The sequence below is a fragment of the Equus caballus genome, chromosome 9, assembly GCF_041296265.1.
Source record: "Equus caballus isolate H_3958 breed thoroughbred chromosome 9, TB-T2T, whole genome shotgun sequence".
NCBI classification, from domain to species: Eukaryota; Metazoa; Chordata; class Mammalia; order Perissodactyla; family Equidae; genus Equus; species Equus caballus.
Window position 1 is genome coordinate 40,520,402 of NC_091692.1, and position 15,422 is coordinate 40,535,823.

Below are 15,422 nucleotides of genomic sequence, written 5' to 3' on the forward strand. Positions count from 1 at the left end.
CCCAGAGCATCTTGCTTCCAGCTCTTTGGGAAGCTAAGAAAAAACTCGCTCTGCACAGTGCTCTTACAGCCTACCGGGAACATCTCTTACAAATGCCTGTGAAACGCAGTTTCTTTGCAGGCCTGATGTGGTTGAAGTAGAACTTCTGCCCTGGGTGTGGCACCTAGCCCTAGAGCTGAAAGGCACAACGTGCAGTCTGCATTCGAAAGGGCGAGTTGGGCGCCAGAGCTTCTTGCTTCCAGCTCTTTGGGAAGCTAAGAAACAACTCGCTCTGCACAGTGCTCTTACAGCCTACCGGGAACATCTCTTACAAAGGCCTGTGAAACACAGTTTCCTTGCAGGCCTGATCTGGCTGAAGTAGAACTTCTGCCCTGGGTGTGCCACATTGCCCTAGAGCTGAAAGGCACAACGTGCAGGCTTCCTCACTAAGGGTGAGTTGGGCCCCAGAGCAGCTTGCTTCCAGCTCTTTGGGAAGCTAAGAAACAACTCGCTCTGCACAGTGCTCTTACAGCCTACCGGGAACATCTCTTACAAAGGCCTGTGAGACGCAGTTTCTTTGCAGGCCTGATCTGGCTGAAGTATAACTTCTGCTCTGGTTGCGCCACATTGGCCTAGAACTGAAAGCTACAACGTGCAATCTGCTTTCCAAAGTGCGAGTTCGGCCCCAGAGCATCTTGCTTCCAGCTCTTTGGGAAGCTAAGAAACAACTCGCTCTGCACAGTGCTCTTACAGCCTACCGGGAACATCTCTTACAAAGGCCTGTGAAACGCAGTTTCTTTGCAGGCCTGATCTGGCTGAAGTAGAACTTCTGCCCTGGGTGTGCCACATTGCCCTAGAGCTGAAAGGCACAACGTGCGGGCTTCTTGACAAAGGGCGAGTTGGGCCCCAGAGCATCTTGCTTCCAGCTCTTTGGGAAGCTAAGAAACAACTCGCTCTGCACAGTGCTCTTACAGCCTACCGGGAACATCTCTTACAAAGGCCTGTGAAACGCAGTTTCTTTGCAGGCCTGATCTGGCTGAAGTAGAACTTCTGCCCTGGGTGTGCCACATTGCCCTAGAGCTGAAAGGCACAACGTGCAGGCTTCTTAACAAAGGGCGAGTTGGGCCCCAGAGCATCTTGCTTCCAGCTCTTTGGGAAGCTAAGAAACAACTCGCTCTGCACAGTGCTCTTACAGCCTACCGGGAACATCTCTTACAAAGGCCTGTGAAACGCAGTTTCTTTGCAGGCCTGATCTGGCTGAAGTAGAACTTATGCTCTGGGTGTGCCACACTGCCCTAGACCTGAAAGCTACAACGTGCAGTCTCCTTTCCAATGTGCGAGTTGGGCCCCAGAGCATCTTGCTTCCAGCTCTTTGGGAAGCTAAGAAACAACTCGCTCTGCACAGTGCTCTTACAGCCTACTGGGAACATCTCTTACAAAGGCCTGTGAAACACGGTTACCTTGCAGGCCTGATCTGGCTGAAGTAGAACTTCTGCCCTGGGTGTGCCACATTGCCCTAGAGCTGAAAGGCACAACGTGCAGGCTTCTTCACAAAGGGCGAGTTGGGCCCCAGAGCAGCTTGCTTCCAGCTCTTTGGTAAGCTAAGAAACAACTCGCCCTGCACAGTGCTATTACAGCCTAAGGGGAACATCTCTTACAAATGCCTGTGAAATGCAGTTTCTTTGCAGTCCTGATCTGGCTGAAGTAGAACTTCTGCCCTGGGTGTGCCACATTGCCCTAGAGGTGAAAGGCACAACGTGCAGGCTTATTAACAAAGGACGAGTTGGGCCCCAGAGCATCTTGCTTCCAGCTCTTTGGGAAGCTAAGAAACAACTCGCTCTGCACAGTGCTCTTACAGCCTACCGGGAACATCTCTTACAAAGGCCTGTGAAACGCAGTTTCTTTGCAGGCCTGATCAGGCTGAAGTAGAACTTCTGCCCTGGGTGTGGCACCTAGCCCTAGAGCTGAAAGGCACAACGTGCAGGATTCTTAACAAAGGGCGAGTTGGGCCCCACAGCATCTTGCTTCCAGCTCTTTGGGAAGCTAAGAAACAACTCGCTCTGCACAGTGCTCTTACAGCCTACCGGGAACATCTCTTAAAAAGGCCTGTGAAACGCAGTTTCTTTGCAGGCCTGATCAGGCTGAAGTAGAACTTCTGCCATGGGTGTGGCACATTGCCCTAGAGCTGAAAGGCACAACGTGCAGGCTTCTTAACAAAGGGCAAGTTTTGCCCCAGAGCATCTTGCTTCCAGCTCTTTGGGAAGCTAAGAAACAACTCGCTCTGCACAGTGCTCTTACAGCCTACCGGGAACATCTCTTACAAAGGCCTGTGTGATGCACTTTCTTTGCAGGCCTGATCTGGCTGCAGAAGAACTTCTGCTCTGGGTGTGCCACATTGCCCTAGAGCTGAAAGCTACAACGTGCCGTCTGCTTTCCAAAGGGCAAGTTGGGACCCAGAGCATCTTGCTTCCAGCTCTTTGGGAAGCTAAGAAACAACTCGCTCTGCACAGTGCTCTTCCAGCCTACAGGGAGCATCTCTTACAAAGACCTGTGAAACGCACTTTCTTTGCAGGCCTGATCTGGATGAAGTAGAACTTCTGCCCTGGGTGTGGCACCTAGCCCTAGAGCTGAAAGGCACAACGTGCAGGCTTCTTAACAAAGGGCGAGTTGGGCCCCACAGGATCTTGCTTCCAGCTCTTTGGGAAGCTAAGAAACAATTCGCTCTGCACAGTGCTCTTACAGCCTACCAGGAACATCTCTTACAAAGGCCTGTGAAACGCAGTTTCTTTGCAGGCCTGATCAGGCTGAAGTAGAACTTCTGCCCTGGGTGTGGCACCTAGCCCTAGAGCTGAAAGGCACAACGTGCAGGCTTCTTAACAAAGGGCGAGTTGGGCCCCACAGCATCTTGCTTCCAGCTCTTTGGGAAGCTAAGAAACAACTCGCTCTGCACAGTGCTCTTACAGCCTACCGGGAACATCTCTTACAAAGGCCTGTGAAACGCAGTTTCTTTGCAGGCCTGATCAGGCTGAAGTAGAACTTCTGCCATGGGTGTGGCACATTGCCCTAGAGCTGAAAGGCACAACGTGCAGGCTTCTTAACAAAGGGCAAGTTTTGCCCCAGAGCATCTTGCTTCCAGCTCTTTAGGAAGCTAAGAAACATCTCGCTCTGCACAGTGCTCTTACAGCCTACCGGGAACATCTCTTACAAAGACCTGTGTGATGCACTTTCTTTACAGGCCTGATCTGGCTGCAGTAGAACTTCTGCTCTGGGTGTGCCACATTGGCCTAGAGCTGAAAGCTACAACGTGCCGTCTGCTTTCCAAAGGGCGAGTTGGGCCCCAGAGCATCTTGCTTCCAGCTCTTTGGGAAGCTAAGAAACAACTCGCTCTGCACAGTGCTCTTACAGCCTACAGGGAACATCTCTTACAAAGACCTGTGAAACGCACTTTCTTTGCAGGCCTGATCAGGCTGAAGTAGAACTTCTGCCCTGGGTGTGGCACCTAGCCCTAGAGCTGAAAGGCACAACGTGCAGGCTTCTTAACAAAGGGCGAGTTGGGCCCCACAGGATCTTGCTTCCAGCTCTTTGGGAAGCTAAGAAACAACTCACTCTGCACAGTGCTCTTACAGCCTACCGGGAACATCTCTTACAAAGGCCTGTGAAACGCAGTTTCTTTGCAGGCCTGATCTGGATGAAGTAGAACTTCTGCCCTGGGTGTGCCACATTGCCCTAGAGCTGAAAGGCACAACGTGCAGGCTTCTTAACAAAGGGCGAGTTGGGCCCCAGAGCATCTTGCTTCCAGCTCTTTGGGAACCTAAGAAACATCTCGCTCTGCACAGTGCTCTTACAGGCTACCGGGAACATCTCTTACAAAGGCCTGTGAGATGCAGTTTCTTTGCAGGCCTGATGTGGCTGAAGTAGAACTTCTGCTCTGGTTGCGCCACATTGCCCTAGAACTGAAAGCTACAACGTGCAATCTGCTTTTCAAAGTGCGAGTTGGGCCCCAGAGCATCTTGCTTCCAGCTCTTTGGGAAGCTAAGAAACAACTCGCTCTGCACAGTGCTCTTACAGCCTACCGGGAACATCTCTTACAAAGGCCTGTGAAACGCAGTTTCTTTGCAGGCCTGATCTGGCTGAAGTAGAACTTCTGCCCTGGGTGTGCCACATTGCCCTAGAGCTGAAAGGCACAACGTGGAGGCTTCTTAACAAAGGGCGAGTTGGGCCCCAGAGCATCTGGCTTCCAGCTCTTTGGGAAGCTAAGAAACAACTCGCTCTGCACAGTGCTCTTACAGCCTACCGGGAACATCTCTTACAAAGGCCTGTGAAACGCAGTTTCTTTGCAGGCCTGATCGGGCTGAAGTAGAACTTATGCTGTGGGTGTGCCACACTGCCCTAGACCTGAAAGCTACAACGTGCAGTCTCCTTTCCAATGTGCGAGTTGAGCCCCAGAGCATCTTGCTTCCAGCTCTTTGGGAAGCTAAGAAACAACTCGCTCTGCACAGTGCTCTTACAGCCTACCGGGAACATCTCTTACAAAGGCCTGTGAAACACGGTTACCTTGCAGGCCTGATCTGGCTGAAGTAGAACTTCTGCCCTCGGTGTGCCCCATTGCCCTAGAGCTGAAAGGCACAACGTGCAGGCTTCTTCACAAAGGGCGAGTTGGGCCCCAGAGCAGCTTGCTTCCAGCTCTTTGGTAAGCTAAGAAACAACTCGCCCTGCACAGTGCTCTTACAGCCTAAGGGGAACATCTCTTACAAATGCCTGTGAAATGCAGTTTCTTTGCAGTCCTGATCTGGCTGAAGTAGAACTTCTGCCCTGTGTGTGCCACATTGCCCTATAGCTGAAAGGCACAACGTTCAGGCTTCTTAACAAAGCGCGAGTTGGGCCCCAGAGAATCTTGCTTGCAGCTCTTTGGGAAGCTAAGAAACAACTCGCTCTGCACAGTGCTCTTACAGCCTACCGGGAACATCTCTTACAAAGGACTGTGAAACGCAGTTTCTTTGCAGGCCTGATCTGGCTGAAGTAGAACTTCTGCCCTGGGTGTGCCACATTGCCCTAGAGCTGAAAGGCACAACGTGCAGGCTTCTTAACAAAGGGCGAGTTGGGCCCCAGAGCATCTAGCTTCCAGCTCTTTGGGAAGCTAAGAAACAACTCGCTCTGCACAGTGCTCTTACAGCCTACCGGGAACATCTCTTACAAAGGCCTGTGAAACGCAGTTTCTTTGCAGGCCTGATCTGGCTGAAGTAGAACTTCTGCCCAGGGTGTGCCACATTGCCCTAGAGCTAAAAGCTACAACGTGCCGTCTGCATTCCAAAGGGCGAGTTGGGCCCCAGAGCATCTTGCTTCCAGCTCTTTGGGAAGCTAAGAAACAACTCGCTCTGCACAGTGCTCTTACAGCCTACAGGGAACATGTCTTACAAAGGCCTGTGAAACGCACTTTCTTTGCAGGCCTCATCTGGCTGAAATAGAACTTCTGCCCTGGGTGTGCCACATTGCCCTAGAGCTGAAAGGCACAACGTGCAGGCTTCCTCACAAAGTGAGAGTTGGGCCCCAGAGCAGCTTGCTTCCAGGTCTTTGGTAAGCTAAGAAACAACTCGCCCTGCACAGTGCTCTTACAGCCTAAGGGGAACATCTCTTACAAATGCCTGTGAAATGCAGTTTCTTTGCAGGCCTGATCTGGCTGAAGTAGAACTTCTGCCCTGGGTGTGCCACATTGCCCTAGAGCTGAAAGGCACAACGTTCAGGGCGATTAACAAAGGACGAGTTGGGCCCCAGAGCATCTTGCTTCCAGCTCTTTGGGAAGCTAGGAAACAACTCGCTCTGCACAGTGCTCTTACAGCCTACCGGGAACATCTCTTACAAAGGCCTGTGAAACGCAGTTTCTTTGCAGGCCTGATCAGGCTGAAGTAGAACTTCTGCCCTGGGTGTGGCACCTAGCCCTAGAGCTGAAAGGCACAACGTGCAGGCTTCTTAACAAAGGGCGAGTTGGGCCCCACAGCATCTTGCTTCCAGCTCTTTGGGAAGCTAAGAAACAACTCGCTCTGCACAGTGCTCTTACAGCCTACCGGGAACATCTCTTACAAAGGCCTGTGAAACGCAGTTTCTTTGCAGGCCTGATCAGGCTGAAGTAGAACTTCTGCCATGGGTGTGGCACATTGCCCTAGAGCTGAAAGGCACAACGTGCAGGCTTCTTAACAAAGGGCAAGTTTTGCCCCAGAGCATCTTGCTTCCAGCTCTTTAGGAAGCTAAGAAACATCTCGCTCTGCACAGTGCTCTTACAGCCTACCGGGAACATCTCTTACAAAGACCTGTGTGATGCACTTTCTTTACAGGCCTGATCTGGCTGCAGTAGAACTTCTGCTCTGGGTGTGCCACATTGCCCTAGAGCTGAAAGCTACAACGTGCCGTCTGCTTTCCAAAGGGCGAGTTGGGCCCCAGAGCATCTTGCTTCCAGCTCTTTGGGAAGCTAAGAAACAACTCGCTCTGCACAGTGCTCTTACAGCCTACAGGGAACATCTCTTACAAAGACCTGCGAAACGCACTTTCTTTGCAGGCCTGATCAAGCTGAAGTAGAACTTCTGCCCTGGGTGTGGCACCTAGCCCTAGAGCTGAAAGGCACAACGTGCAGGCTTCTTAACAAAGGGCGAGTTGGGCCCCACAGGATCTTGCTTCCAGCTCTTTGGGAAGCTAAGAAACAACTCACTCTGCACAGTGCTCTTACAGCCTACCAGGAACATCTCTTACAAAGGCCTGTGAAACGCAGTTTCTTTGCAGGCCTGATCTGGATGAAGTAGAACTTCTGCCCTGGGTGTGGCACCTAGCCCTAGAGCGGAAAGGCACAACGTGCAGTCTGCATTCGAAAGGGCGAGTTGGGCGCCAGAGCATCTTGCTTCCAGCTCTTTGGGAAGCTAAGAAACAACTCGCTCTGCACAGTGCTCTTACAGCCTACCGGGAACATCTCTTACAAAGGCCTGTGTGATGCACTTTCTTTGCAGGCCTGATCTGGCTGCAGTAGAACTTCTGCTCTGGGTGTGCCACATTGCCCTAGAGCTGAAAGCTACAACGTGCCGTCTGCTTTCCAAAGGGCGAGTTGGGCCCCAGAGCATCTTGCTTCCAGCTCTTTGGGAAGCTAAGAAACAACTCGCTCTGCACAGTGCTCTTACAGCCTACAGGGAACATCTCTTACAAAGGCCTGTGAAACGCACTTTCTTTGCCGGCCTGATCAGGCTGAAGTAGAACTTCTGCCCTGGGTGTGGCACCTAGCCCTAGAGCTGAAAGGCACAACGTGCAGGCTTCTTAACAAAGGGCGAGTTGGGCCCCACAGCATCTTGCTTCCAGCTCTTTGGGAAGCTAAGAAACAACTCGCTCTGCACAGTGCTCTTACAGCCTACAGGGAACATCTCTTACAAAGGCCTGTGAAACGCACTTTCTTTGCAGGCCTGATCTGGCTGAAGTAGTACTTCTGCCCTGGGTGTGGCACCTAGCCCTAGAGCTGAAAGGCACAACGTGCAGGCTTCTTCACAAAGGGCGAGTTGGGCCCCAGAGCATCTTGCTTCCAGCTCTTTGGGAAGCTAAGAAACAACTCGCTCTGCACAGTGCTCTTACAGCCTACTGGGAACATCTCTTACAAAGGCCTGTGAAACGCAGTTTCTTTGCAGGCCTGATCTGGATGAAGTAGAACTTCTGCCCTGGGTGTGGCACATAGCCCTAGAGCTGAAAGGCACAACGTGCAGTCTGCATTCCAAAGGGCGAGTTGGGCGCCAGAGCATCTTGCTTCCAGCTCTTTGGGAAGCTAAGAAACAACTCGCTCTGCACAGTGCTCTTACAGCCTACCGGGAACATCTCTTACCAAGGCCTGTGAAACGCAGTTTCTTTGCAGGCCTGATCTGGCTGAAGTAGAACTTCTGCCCTGGGTGTGCCACATTGTCCTAGAGCTGAAAGGCACAACGTGCAGGCTTCTTCACAAAGGGCGAGTTGGGCCCCAGAGCATCTTGCTTCCAGCTCTTTGGTAAGCTAAGAAACAACTCGCCCTGCACAGTGCTCTTACAGCCTACCGGGAACATCTCTTACAAATGCCTGTGAAATGCAGTTTCTTTGCAGGCCTGATCTGGCTGAAGTAGAACTTCTGCCCTGGGTGTGCCACATTGCCCTATAGCTGAAAGGCACAACGTTCAGGCTTCTTAACTAAGGGCGAGTTGGGCCCCAGAGCATCTTGCTTCCAGCTCTTTGGGAAGCTAAGAAACAACTCGCTCTGCACAGTGCTCTTACAGCCTACCGGGAACATCTCTTACAAAGGCCTGTGAAACGCAGTTTCTTTGCAGGCCTGATCAGGCTGAAGTAGAACTTCTGCCATGGGTGTGGCACATTGCCCTAGAGCTGAAAGGCACAACGTGCAGGCTTCTTAACAAAGGGCAAGTTTTGCCCCAGAGCATCTTGCTTCCAGCTCTTTGGGAAGCTAAGAAACAACTCGCTCTGCACAGTGCTCTTACAGCCTACCGGGAACATCTCTTACAAAGGCCTGTGTGATGCACTTTCTTTGCAGGCCTGATCTGGCTGCAGTAGAACTTCTGCTCTGGGTGTGCCACATTGCCCTAGAGCTGAAAGCTACAACGTGCCGTCTGCTTTCCAAAGGGCGAGTTGGGCCCCAAAGCATCTTGCTTCCAGCTCTTTGGGAAGCTAAGAAACAACTCACTCTGCACAGTGCTCTTGCAGCCTACAGGGAACATCTCTTACAAAGGCCTGTGAAACGCACTTTCTTTGCAGGCCTGATCAGGCTGAAGTAGAACTTCTGCCCTGGGTGTGGCACCTAGCCCTAGAGCTGAAAGGCACAACGTGCAGGCTTCTTAACAAAGGGCGAGTTGGGCCCCACAGCATCTTGCTTCCAGCTCTTTGGGAAGCTAAGAAACCACTCGCTCTGCACAGTGCTCTTACAGCCTACTAGGAACATCTCTTACAAAGGCCTGTGAAACGCAGTTTCTTTGCAGGCCTGATCTGGCTGAAGTAGAACTTCTGCCCTGGGTCTGCCACATTGCCCTAGAGCTGAAAGGCACAACGTGCAGGCTTCTTAACAAAGGGCGAGTTGGGCCCCAGAGCATCTTGCTTCCAGCTCTTTGGGAAGCTAAGAAACAACTCGCTCTGCACATTGCTCTTACAGCCTACTGGGAATGTCTCTTACAAAGGCCTGTGAAACGCAGTTTCTTTGCAGGCCTGATCTGGATGAAGTAGAACTTCTGCCCTGGGTGTGGCACCTAGCCCTAGAGCGGAAAGGCACAACGTGCAGTCTGCATTCGAAAGGGCGAGTTGGGCGCCAGAGCATCTTGCTTCCAGCTCTTTGGGAACCTAAGAAACAACTCGCTCTGCACAGTGCTCTTACAGCCTACAGGGAACATCTCTTAAAAAGGCCTGTGAAACGCAGTTTCTTTGCAGGCCTGATAAGGCTGAAGTAGAACTTCTGCCCCGGGTGTGCCACATTGCCCTAGAGCCGAAATGCACAACGTGCAGGCTTTTTAACAAAGGGCGAGTTGGGCCCCAGAGCATCTTGCTTCCAGCTCTTTGGGAAGCTAAGAAACAACTCGCTCTGCACAGTGCTCTTACAGCCTACCGGGAACATCTCTTACAAAGGCCTGTGAAACGCAGTTTCTTTGCAGGCCTGATCAGGCTGAAGTAGAACTTCTGCCATGGGTGTGGCACATTGCCCTAGAGCTGAAAGGCACAACGTGCAGGCTTCTTAACAAAGGGCAAGTTTTGCCCCAGAGCATCTTGCTTCCAGCTCTTTGGGAAGCTAAGAAACATCTCGCTCTGCACAGTGCTCTTACAGCCTACCGGGAACATCTCTTACAAAGACCTGTGTGATGCACTTTCTTTGCAGGCCTGATCTGGCTGCAGTAGAACTTCTGCTCTGGGTGTGCCACATTGCCCTAGAGCTGAAAGCTACAACGTGCCGTCTGCTTTCCAAAGGGCGAGTTGGGCCCCAGAGCATCTTGCTTCCAGCTCTTTGGGAAGCTAAGAAACAACTCGCTCTGCACAGTGCTCTTACAGCCTACAGGGAACATCTCTTACAAAGGCCTGTGAAACGCAGTTTCTTTGCAGGCCTGATCTGGATGAAGTAGAACTTCTGCCCTGGGTGTGGCACCTAGCCCTAGAGCGGAAAGGCACAACGTGCAGGCTTCTTAACAAAGGGCGAGTTGGGCCCCACAGGATCTTGCTTCCAGCTCTTTGGGTAGCTAAGAAACAACTCACTCTGCACAGTGCTCTTACAGCCTACCAGGAACATCTCTTACAAAGGCCTGTGAAACGCAGTTTCTTTGCAGGCCTGATCTGGATGAAGTAGAACTTCTGCCCTGGGTGTGGCACCTAGCCCTAGAGCGGAAAGGCACAACGTGCAGTCTGCATTCGAAAGGGCGGGTTGGGCGCCAGAGCATCTTGCTTCCAGCTCTTTGGGAAGCTAAGAAACAACTCGCTCTGCACAGTGCTCTTACAGCCTACTGGGAACATCTCTTACAAAGGCCTGTGAAACACGGTTACCTTGCAGGCCTGATCTGGCTGAAGTAGAACTTCTGCCCTGGGTGTGCCACATTGCCCTAGAGCTGAAAGGCACAACGTGCAGGCTTCTTCACAAAGGGCGAGTTGGGCCCCAGAGCAGCTTGCTTCCAGCTCTTTGGTAAGCTAAGAAACAACTCGCCCTGCACAGTGCTCTTACAGACTAAGGGGAACATCTCTTACAAAGGCCTGTGTGATGCACTTTCTTTGCAGGCCTCATCTGGCTGAAGTAGAACTTCTTCTCTGGGTGTGCCACATTGCCCTAGAGCTGAAAGCTACAACGTGCCGTCTGCTTTCCAAAGGGCGAGTTGGGCCCCAGAGCATCTTGCTTCCAGCTCTTTGGGAAGCTAAGAAACAACTCGCTCTGCACAGTGCTCTTACAGCCTACAGGGAACATCTCTTACAAAGGCCTGTGTAACGCACTTTCTTTGCAGGCCTGATCTGGCTGAAGTAGAACTTCTGCCCTGGGTGTGCCACATTGCCCTAGAGCTGAAAGGCACAACGTGCAGGCTTCCTCACAAAGTGAGAGTTGGGCCCCAGAGCAGCTTGCTTCCAGGTCTTTGGTAAGCTAAGAAACAACTCGCCCTGCACAGTGCTCTTACAGCCTAAGGGGAACATCTCTTACAAATGCCTGTGAAATGCAGTTTCTTTGCAGTCCTGATCTGGCTGAAGTAGAACTTCTGCCCTGGGTGTGCCACATTGCCCTAGAGGTGAAAGGCACAACGTGCAGGCTTATTAACAAAGGACGAGTTGGGCCCCAGAGCATCTTGCTTCCAGCTCTTTGGGAAGCTAAGAAACAACTCGCTCTGCACAGTGCTCTTACAGCCTACCGGGAACATCTCTTACAAAGGCCTGTGAAACGCAGTTTCTTTGCAGGCCTGATCAGGCTGAAGTAGAACTTCTGCCCTGGGTGTGGCACCTAGCCCTAGAGCTGAAAGGCACAACGTGCAGGATTCTTAACAAAGGGCGAGTTGGGCCCCACAGCATCTTGCTTCCAGCTCTTTGGGAAGCTAAGAAACAACTCGCTCTGCACAGTGCTCTTACAGCCTACCGGGAACATCTCTTAAAAAGGCCTGTGAAACGCAGTTTCTTTGCAGGCCTGATCAGGCTGAAGTAGAACTTCTGCCATGGGTGTGGCACATTGCCCTAGAGCTGAAAGGCACAACGTGCAGGCTTCTTAACAAAGGGCAAGTTTTGCCCCAGAGCATCTTGCTTCCAGCTCTTTGGGAAGCTAAGAAACAACTCGCTCTGCACAGTGCTCTTACAGCCTACCGGGAACATCTCTTACAAAGGCCTGTGTGATGCACTTTCTTTGCAGGCCTGATCTGGCTGCAGAAGAACTTCTGCTCTGGGTGTGCCACATTGCCCTAGAGCTGAAAGCTACAACGTGCCGTCTGCTTTCCAAAGGGCAAGTTGGGACCCAGAGCATCTTGCTTCCAGCTCTTTGGGAAGCTAAGAAACAACTCGCTCTGCACAGTGCTCTTCCAGCCTACAGGGAGCATCTCTTACAAAGACCTGTGAAACGCACTTTCTTTGCAGGCCTGATCTGGATGAAGTAGAACTTCTGCCCTGGGTGTGGCACCTAGCCCTAGAGCTTAAAGGCACAACGTGCAGGCTTCTTAACAAAGGGCGAGTTGGGCCCCACAGGATCTTGCTTCCAGCTCTTTGGGAAGCTAAGAAACAATTCGCTCTGCACAGTGCTCTTACAGCCTACCAGGAACATCTCTTACAAAGGCCTGTGAAACGCAGTTTCTTTGCAGGCCTGATCTGGATGAAGTAGAACTTCTGCCCTGGGTCTGGCACCTAGCCCTAGAGCAGAAAGGCACAACGTGCAGTCTGCATTCGAAAGGGCGAGTTGGGCGCCAGAGAATCTTGCTTCCAGCTCTTTGGGAAGCTAAGAAACAACTCGCTCTGCACAGTGCTCTTACAGCCTACCGGGAACATCTCTTAAAAAGGCCTGTGAAACGCAGTTTCTTTGCAGACCTGATAAGGCTGAAGTAGAACTTCTGCCCTGGGTGTGCCACATTGCCCTAGAGCTGAAAGGCACAACGTGCAGGCTTCTTAACAAAGGGCGAGTTGGGCCCCAGAGCATCTTGCTTCCAGCTCTTTGGGAAGCTAAGAAACAACTCGCTCTGCACAGTGCTCTTACAGCCTACCGGGAACATCTCTTACAAAGGCCTGTGAAACGCTGTTTCTTTGCAGGCCTGATCTGGCTGAAGTAGAACTTCTTCCCTGGGTGTGCCACATTGCCCTAGAGCTGAAAGGCACAACGTGCAGGCTTCTTAACAAAGGGCGAGTTGGCCCCAGAGCATCTTGCTTCCAGCTCTTTGGGAAGCTAAGAAACAACTCGCTCTGCACAGTGCTCTTACAGCCTACCGGGAACATCTCTTACAAAGGCCTGTGAAACGCAGTTTCTTTGCAGGCCTGATCTGGCTGAAGTAGAACTTCTGCCCTGGGTGTGCCACATTGCCCTAGAGCTGAAAGGCACAACGTGCAGGCTTCTTAACAAAGGGCGAGTTGGGCCCCAGAGCATCTTGCTTCCAGCTCTTTGGGAACCTAAGAAACATCTCGCTCTGCACAGTGCTCTTACAGGCTACCGGGAACATCTCTTACAAAGGCCTGTGAGATGCAGTTTCTTTGCAGGCCTGATGTGGCTGAAGTAGAACTTCTGCTCTGGTTGCGCCACATTGCCCTAGAACTGAAAGCTACAACGTGCAATCTGCTTTTCAAAGTGCGAGTTGGGCCCCAGAGCATCTTGCTTCCAGCTCTTTGGGAAGCTAAGAAACAACTCGCTCTGCACAGTGCTCTTACAGCCTACCGGGAACATCTCTTACAAAGGCCTGTGAAACGCAGTTTCTTTGCAGGCCTGATCTGGCTGAAGTAGAACTTCTGCCCTGGGTGTGCCACATTGCCCTAGAGCTGAAAGGCACAACGTGGAGGCTTCTTAACAAAGGGCGAGTTGGGCCCCAGAGCATCTGGCTTCCAGCTCTTTGGGAAGCTAAGAAACAACTCGCTCTGCACAGTGCTCTTACAGCCTACCGGGAACATCTCTTACAAAGGCCTGTGAAACGCAGTTTCTTTGCAGGCCTGATCGGGCTGAAGTAGAACTTATGCTGTGGGTGTGCCACACTGCCCTAGACCTGAAAGCTGCAACGTGCAGTCTCCTTTCCAATGTGCGAGTTGAGCCCCAGAGCATCTTGCTTCCAGCTCTTTGGGAAGCTAAGAAACAACTCGCTCTGCACAGTGCTCTTACAGCCTACCGGGAACATCTCTTACAAAGGCCTGTGAAACACGGTTACCTTGCAGGCCTGATCTGGCTGAAGTAGAACTTCTGCCCTCGGTGTGCCCCATTGCCCTAGAGCTGAAAGGCACAACGTGCAGGCTTCTTCACAAAGGGCGAGTTGGGCCCCAGAGCAGCTTGCTTCCAGCTCTTTGGTAAGCTAAGAAACAACTCGCCCTGCACAGTGCTCTTACAGCCTAAGGGGAACATCTCTTACAAATGCCTGTGAAATGCAGTTTCTTTGCAGTCCTGATCTGGCTGAAGTAGAACTTCTGCCCTGTGTGTGCCACATTGCCCTATAGCTGAAAGGCACAACGTTCAGGCTTCTTAACAAAGCGCGAGTTGGGCCCCAGAGAATCTTGCTTGCAGCTCTTTGGGAAGCTAAGAAACAACTCGCTCTGCACAGTGCTCTTACAGCCTACCGGGAACATCTCTTACAAAGGACTGTGAAACGCAGTTTCTTTGCAGGCCTGATCTGGCTGAAGTAGAACTTCTGCCCTGGGTGTGCCACATTGCCCTAGAGCTGAAAGGCACAACGTGCAGGCTTCTTAACAAAGGGCGAGTTGGGCCCCAGAGCATCTAGCTTCCAGCTCTTTGGGAAGCTAAGAAACAACTCGCTCTGCACAGTGCTCTTACAGCCTACCGGGAACATCTCTTACAAAGGCCTGTGAAACGCAGTTTCTTTGCAGGCCTGATCTGGCTGAAGTAGAACTTCTGCCCAGGGTGTGCCACATTGCCCTAGAGCTAAAAGCTACAACGTGCCGTCTGCATTCCAAAGGGCGAGTTGGGCCCCAGAGCATCTTGCTTCCAGCTCTTTGGGAAGCTAAGAAACAACTCGCTCTGCACAGTGCTCTTACAGCCTACAGGGAACATCTCTTACAAAGGCCTGTGAAACGCACTTTCTTTGCAGGCCTCATCTGGCTGAAATAGAACTTCTGCCCTGGGTGTGCCACATTGCCCTAGAGCTGAAAGGCACAACGTGCAGGCTTCCTCACAAAGTGAGAGTTGGGCCCCAGAGCAGCTTGCTTCCAGGTCTTTGGTAAGCTAAGAAACAACTCGCCCTGCACAGTGCTCTTACAGCCTAAGGGGAACATCTCTTACAAATGCCTGTGAAATGCAGTTTCTTTGCAGGCCTGATCTGGCTGAAGTAGAACTTCTGCCCTGGGTGTGCCACATTGCCCTAGAGCTGAAAGGCACAACGTTCAGGGTTATTAACAAAGGACGAGTTGGGCCCCAGAGCATCTTGCTTCCAGCTCTTTGGGAAGCTAGGAAACAACTCGCTCTGCACAGTGCTCTTACAGCCTACCGGGAACATCTCTTACAAAGGCCTGTGAAACGCAGTTTCTTTGCAGGCCTGATCAGGCTGAAGTAGAACTTCTGCCCTGGGTGTGGCACCTAGCCCTAGAGCTGAAAGGCACAACGTGCAGGCTTCTTAACAAAGGGCGAGTTGGGCCCCACAGCATCTTGCTTCCAGCTCTTTGGGAAGCTAAGAAACAACTCGCTCTGCACAGTGCTCTTACAGCCTACCGGGAACATCTCTTACAAAGGCCTGTGAAACGCAGTTTCTTTGCAGGCCTGATCAGGCTGAAGTAGAACTTCTGCCATGGGTGTGGCACATTGCCCTAGA